This window comes from Eptatretus burgeri, chromosome 8 (assembly GCF_056783735.1).
Source record: "Eptatretus burgeri isolate ZD-2024b chromosome 8, Ebu_testis_v1, whole genome shotgun sequence".
Taxonomy (NCBI): domain Eukaryota; kingdom Metazoa; phylum Chordata; class Myxini; order Myxiniformes; family Myxinidae; genus Eptatretus; species Eptatretus burgeri.
The window spans coordinates 73,762,037-73,769,273 of NC_140968.1; the positions used below are offsets into that span (position 1 = coordinate 73,762,037).

A 7,237-nucleotide genomic window follows, 5' to 3' on the forward strand; every position below is an offset into this window, starting at 1 on the left:
GACCATCCGTCACAATTTATTGATCTACAATTGTCACCATGTAAACTATTGTCAATTATTCATTGGAAATGCCACAAATCGTCTTTAAAAGACAAAAGGACAAGTTTGGTGGTAACACGAGACACTGAGTCGTGTACCAGCCTTTCTTGCAGGTGTTTCACAAACGCAACATTAAGCTTTCGTGAATCCACAGGATATGTAAAAAAAAATAAAAAAAAAAACGGCTCCATGATTACAAACTGTTGACAAATTAACCTCACATTGTTGTCAACAACATTTTTTGACCACAAGTAAGTTGTTGTTAATAAGAATGCCATTGTCAACCCTCCCAACAGAAATCAGAAATTCTTTCAAGTTCAGTTGGTGAAATTGAGAGCATGGAGAGAAAAATCAGGAGGCAATGGGCCAGAAAAATGTCCTTGTTTGCATATATTTGAGGAGTGCACCAATTGCTTTGATTGGCAAGAAAATTGTTTTTCTGACACTCTCAGAATCACTTGCTGTAATGGCCTGTGACGTTTACTTGGCAAACGTTTCATCTTTCCGAGAAAGTTCTCAAATGGAAAGCCTGGAAAGTTGTCTGGAGCACCAAACTTTCTGACATCATTAGCCAAATGAATTAGACCATGAATGTTGTAAACAAGAAAGGAATTGCCATAAAGAGATGCAAACTGTTCAACAAACATAGTATTTGTTCAGCATAATGACAGTAGTCCAAACACAAAACTCTGATGGCTGTATGAAACAAGAGGAAAATCTTGTACATATCATATGGCAATTTCCCTTTCAATGCCACTGGACCAGTGTGCAAGAGAAAAGTCTGAAATTCAGTGGCTTTCCACCTGTCAATTTCAGAGACAGATTGCCCTTTCCTTGCAAAGTCTCTTGGTGAAAATGATGCAAAATTGACCAAACACTCAGAAATGGCATTTACAAACTGAGAACCAAGTATCGTGGGTAGTATTCCCTCAATTCGTAAAAGTAAAATCATCTTTATCACCCCCAAGCAAACCAAATGTATGTCGTCAATGGGAAGCTGTGACACCATTCCAAGTTTTAACTGTGCCAATGAAGATTTTCCCAAATTATGTTCTTCATCGACCGGGTTATGAAACCATTTCATCGGTTCGTGGGACAGCATCGATATCAGGAAAGGTCACACGATGGTTTACCCAAACACCACTCTGCACACATTTGTCACATCTGTAGTCGCCAGTGTGGCTCTTAATATCCCTTACAAAAGCCTTCGCAGGAGCATCACACACAAAATTCAAAATGTTCACTTCAATAACTTTGCCATTAAATGAGATGCCTCCTCTTTGAATGATGCTCATGTCATCATCAAATTGCTGCAATTGTATGAACTAACAGTTTTCGGCTTTGATTTCCCCCACAAACAGACCAACAATGAATGGCTCCTTTGTCGTGTCCTCCTTGAGAAGAGAAAGTATCGGCCAAAACTGGTCGGTGGCACTTTTATAAAGGGGCAATCCATCAATATTCACCTGCAAGGTGAGCTGTTCCGTTGAAGCTACCCCTGGATTTGTTGCCAACTTTGTGAGGCTGCCTTCCTTAAGGAAGGAAGGAAGGAAGGATGCCTTCCTTATGCCTGGTGTTGGCTTAATGGTTAGGGTGGTGGGCTTTGGATCCTAGGGTTCTCAGTTTAAATATTGCTCAGCTGTTGAATTAATACCAGGTGGGGTTAACTCAACCCGTCGTCCTTTCAAGATCGGCAAAATGAGTGCCAGCTTGCTGGTATACTGTGTCGGAGTGGCGACCCGTCCAGGATTGTACCCAATAGCCAATGAGACTGCTAAGGCAGCACCAACGCTCTGCACAGAGTATGGTCCCAATCACCTCCTCCTTCCTTAATGCCAAAATGATAATAATTACCACCAGCAAGTTCCTGCACATGAATTGTTCTGGGAGTTCCGAGTAATGTCCGGGCATCTTTTGGCAAAAAAAGGAAAGTGGGGCCTGAGAATGCTTAATAAGCTTTGAATGTGGCACTGTGGTGTCCCACTGTTAACAACCCATTCTCTCAGGTTATCGCTGATAGTTGGTTGTTCTTTGTCAGACTCAGATGAGTCTTGTTCACTTTGTGATTTGTAATTACATGACATCAACTCTTCCATCCATCCATCCATTGGGACCATACTCTGCGCAGAGTGTTGGTGCTGCCTAAGCAGTCTCCTTGGCTATAGGGTACAATCCTGGACGGGTCGCCACTCCGACACAGTATACCAGAAAGCTGGCACTCATGTTGCCGAACTCAGAAGGATGACAGGCAGAGTCAACCCCACCTGGTTTTAATTCAACAGCTGAGGGGGATTTGAACCCAGGATCCTCGGATCCCAAGCCCATTACAGTATATTCTTTTCCCTCATTGCCATCGCAACCAAATTCAACTGGACTATTGCGATGAATAAAAACAAGTAAATTGTAAGCAATAACAGGTGATGCAATTTGCAGCTTCTTCTCAACGTGATACAGTAAATGACTTTTCACTTTTTCAAAACACCAAAACATCCACAATCTGAAAAAAAAAGAAGAAAATTATTATATTTTTAGAATTTCAAATAATTATCTCCAGTTTTCCGTCCATTTGAATGTATGCACAGTTTATGAAGTGAAACCAATGTAGTTATAAATTGCTGTTTCGTCATTAGGGACCGGAAAAGTTTGGGGGCAACTTATAGTCATCTATTTATTATGTAAGCACTGGGAGGAGGGGGGGGGAAGTGAAACAATGGGGAAAAGATTAAAACTGAAAATAAAATGGCGTCAGAGGAGCAGGGAAGGAAGGATGTGAGGAGCAGGAGGAGGTGTGCAAAGAGGAGGTAAGATGGAGGTGTGGGAGTTTACATATAAGATTAAAGGTTCGATAAGGGAATGTACTATATGTGGGCAAGTGTGGCCAAGTCGATGGTCAAACAAAACCACACACGTTCAGGAATGTGCCGGGGTCGGGTTAAGCAGGACGTCGAAGATGAGACGATCCGTGGAGCAAACAGCAGATCTGTGAGATACACTGGACAAGACAAAGGTCAAACCACAAACGGATAGGGGGCTCCCGTATGAGCGGTGCTCCTATTGTATATTGTCACTAAACAGACCAAAATCGTCCTGCTCTTCTTCCATCATTGATCTATACCGTAAAAAGGCCTCTGCATCCGACATGATGACGGTGAGATGCTTTCACGGCGAGAGGGACACGTGCAAGACGAGACGACTGTTTGATAAAAATCGCAAGGGATGACATTTATCGTATCAGGAAAAAAAAAGAAACACAAGTCCCACGGATGTCGGGTCAACGAGACCACGCGATCATACACGCCGAGGGGTTACATATGGCGGCGAGTCGGTTTCAAGGCAAAAATGTGTCACCACGTGTTGCTTCCGAACAGTCACAAAATATTTCAGTCTTGCTGGGACACTCATTACCGGCTTTCAATATTAAATGGCTGATCAAATGTATAATTGTAGTTTAATGATTCTATTCATCCTCAGAAAGGGCGCAGCAAGAACCCGCATACAGTATAACGAGGCCTAATTGGTTTCCCGCCAAAACACGCGTGTAGTATAAACAACACGTAATGTGTTCTTCCCGCGAAGGCGATGATAAAGGATGACTGGACAGAATTTAACAAAACACCCGGAATTGAAGGTCGTCGCTCCGGATAACTCCGAAGCCGACGGTCTCTTAATCGACCGTGGTCGCCAGTATTTCGACGGCGTGGGGTAGGGTTTATTTGTCTATTCCAATTTACCTAAATACCCACGCCGTCTAACTACCGGGGAAGCCACACCCTCGGCAAGCTTCGTCCGAGCTGAGTCGCTGTTACCGACTCGGGTCCGGCGTAACCGAGCGGGAATTACCAAAACGTGCCGGTCCAAATAACAATTTACGGCACAAGCGGCCTCACTAATTCTCAAGCCCGAACCATACTGGGTCAACGAAAGAAAACACAGACAACGAACTGGAACATTTAACAGTTATTTATTTACAAGGGGCAATAGGGAGGGAAACACAGAGCAGACTTAATCACGAATATAAATGCAGGCAAATGTACAATGGCAATCACTTAACAGTTTTACTTACAGACTGGCCACAGACACAGACACACACACCCAAAAAGAAATGGAGCCAGCTGGCCTTTATTGGACCCTCCAGGCACGGAGGATTGGCAAGCTGGGGGTCAGAGTCTGGTCGGGTACCTGGCCACCTCGTGCGGTCTGGCCGACCCGCACTTGTGAAGCTCGGAGTCCGTGGAAGGGAACGGGGATCCCCAGCTCGAGCGCTCCAACACAACCCACCATGGTGGGACTCGAACCCACGACCCATAATCCAGCGAGTGCAGCCAGGATCCTATGAATGGCCCGGCCAGCCACGAACGATGACCGACGACCAGGAGAGCCCAGCAGACCAGAAGCAAGGAATGACCTCCAAGGAACCAAGGAACCACACGACGGATACAGCTCGCGATCCTTCTTATCCCTCTCCCGTGCGGGGTGGAGGGATCCGCCCTCGGGTAACTCGCCTCCGGATTGGATGGGGCGTTTTTGGGTGTCGTGGTGGCCAGCCGCGATTGGAGGAGGGGGCGTCTCGTTGCTCCTCCCCCGAGAGAGGCTCTTTTGTTGTCTTCCCCAGTGTCGAGAGGGGAGACATTCTTCTATGATGGGCCGGAGTCAGAGATGAGGCGATCTCACCCCTGATTGGACAGGAGGAACATTCCATCTTGCTGGGGTGGACTCGGCTATGAGGCGAGGGGGGGGCTCCGCCCACGTCCGTAGTCAGAAACACGTGCGTTATGGCGCTGAAGGAGTGGAGGGGATTGATGTAGAAAACTAACTAGAAAGAAACTCGCAGCACACATGAAATTCCCATTAGACATAAGGGAGGGATTCTAACTATCCACATATACTTAACGAAATAACTAAACTTTGGGTCAACTGTATGTGTGAATGCGAATGGTTTCCATATTCGTAACAGCACCTTCATCACCTATCGTTTATTCTTTTTCATCGAAGGGTCTCGTGACCGTTCATTTTTCTACATACTGCCATTGAGGTCCGCCTGCTGCATCACCATATCTCAAAGTTTAGCTTCTTTAAATCAAAGTCAAAACTCCAGAGGATTATACCGTAGGTTCGAGCAAATAAAACATCATTCCGTACTTTTGGAGAGCACTTTTAACGATTCGCTGAATCACTTTAAACCTAAACGCGAAGGGCCAAATTTACGAAAGGCGTTTAAGAGTTGGTGTTGATGCATGCAGATTCGCAAATCGTGACATGATCACCGATGCGGATCAAACAAGTGTGACACAAAAATAAGGCACATTTTCTGTATCCTAAATTAACTAAGAATTTTAATATATTATATAATATATTAATAATATATAATATTAATACGTTTAAAGTAATAAAAATGAGGTTTTTGAGTGTCAAATAACAAAAGTTGGGAACAAGTCATTCATTTATACATCACCTGAAGCAATTTTTCTTAACCTGAAAAATTTTCTTTAATTTTTCTTAAGTTGAAAAAAAAAAAGTTTAATTTTTTTAAAAAAGTATGAGAAGTTAAAAAAAAAGTCTACATATTTGTAAAGGAAAGGAAAGGGGAAAGTTTCACGAAGGAAAAGATGATTACTCGGACATTAATATCAACAAGTTATGTGCAAATTTATGTGTTTTGAAAAAGCAATTAATTATTTTCAGTCCACAAAATGCGGCAAACCTCAACACAGTCAGAATATATGTTCTATCAAAAATAAGAATTTAAACACAGTATGTATCCTCCTCGTGGAGGATCTCTAAGTCTTACTCACGTTGTTGTTCTTCATCTTCTTCTTCTTGTGGACTTTTTTGTTTCACAGCCTACAGTTTTCATCGAAACTTCCTGAAACTTGGCGAATACATGTAAAAATACCCTGTGCAGACAGTAACGATCTCCAATTTTGAAAATTCCTCCGAGAAAAGAAATTATGACGTCAAAATATCTCCGCTAATGGAAATCGCCCAAAAAAATTATCTCAAACTTGGCAAGCTTTTTGAATTCCGTTTGCGGGAATCGAACAGGGCATCAGCAGAGATGAATTACCGCACATATGATACATCACTATGACGTCATATCAATTTTTATGACGTCATTCCTATTTTTTGACATTTTTTGTTTCACGACCCAGAGTTTTCATCGGATCTTCGTGAAGCTTGCCATGTATATGCAGAAAGCCCACGCGCAGGCAGTAACCATCTCCGATTTTGGAAATTCTTCCAAGAAAAAAAGTTGACGTCATAATATCGCCGCTAATGGAAATCGCCGAAACCATTATCTCCGAAACGAGGCAAGCTGTTTGAATTTTGTGTGCGGGAATCAAGCCGGGCATTAGCACAGATAATTTATCGCAAACCTGATACAACACAATGACGTCATATTCGTTTTTATGACGCCATCATTAAGAGGACGAGGATCTTTGCTCATTTGAGCTTGTTTAATTGTAATATGAGACTTTTCAGCTTTATGTCGCTATTGTTATGGATAGCTTGTCAGTTGTAAAAATCAGAAATAACAAAACAAAAACCCATGATGTCGATCAATTTTATCCCCACCCAGTGGAAATATTTTCCGAATCGCACCCTGACATAAACATAACGGAACGTGGGCCGCGGTGAATCATTCACTGGGCAGAGCAACATGGCGTCGTGGGGCTGTGCGGAAGCGACACAGAGGTGCGTGCAACATGAATAGCCATAATCATTCCAGTGTTACATGCAGTATTCATGTACAGCTCAATGGTTGCGTGCTGGATGTAATGTATGTTTGAAGTGACTGCAATTCAGAAGCAACTACAGTGTTGCTGCAGCCGCCGCCGCCGCCCCCGTAAACAGACTTCCGGTGATCCGGGCGGCCATACGCGGGAATCCCACTCGCTCAACGCTGATTGAGGAAACTTCGTTTTCACAATCGGAGTCATTAAAGCAGATAATTATCTTCATCAACAGATTTTTTTTCTTTACCAAATTTACTCGAACTTGCTCGTCAAAAATGCCAATCGGCAATCGTGGTCACTGCGGTTAAAATTATAGGCGGTGTATAATCTACGGGTTTCTTCGGTTTTTTTTCTGTTAATTCTCTTTCCTCTGATAACTCTCTTTTTCAAATGTAGCAATTTTTTTACATAATTGTTATTTTATATGACGTTATAGTCAAAGTCTCATTGTTTTTTTTTTTTAA

At 43.0% G+C, this 7,237-nt stretch overlaps 1 long non-coding RNA gene across 3 annotated transcripts in view; it reads left to right on the forward strand.

The window, feature by feature from the left end:
* The window catches only part of LOC147022043 (uncharacterized), a 135,098-nt gene extending 128,364 nt beyond the window's left edge, over positions 1-6,734 (forward strand). For all 3 annotated transcript variants that reach the window (XR_015060618.1, XR_015060620.1, XR_015060619.1), the window contains 2 exons: positions 1,401-1,512; positions 6,617-6,734. This is a non-coding gene — a long non-coding RNA (uncharacterized LOC147022043). The remainder of the gene's footprint in view (positions 1-1,400; positions 1,513-6,616) is intronic.
* Positions 6,735-7,237: the final 503 nt, after the last annotated feature.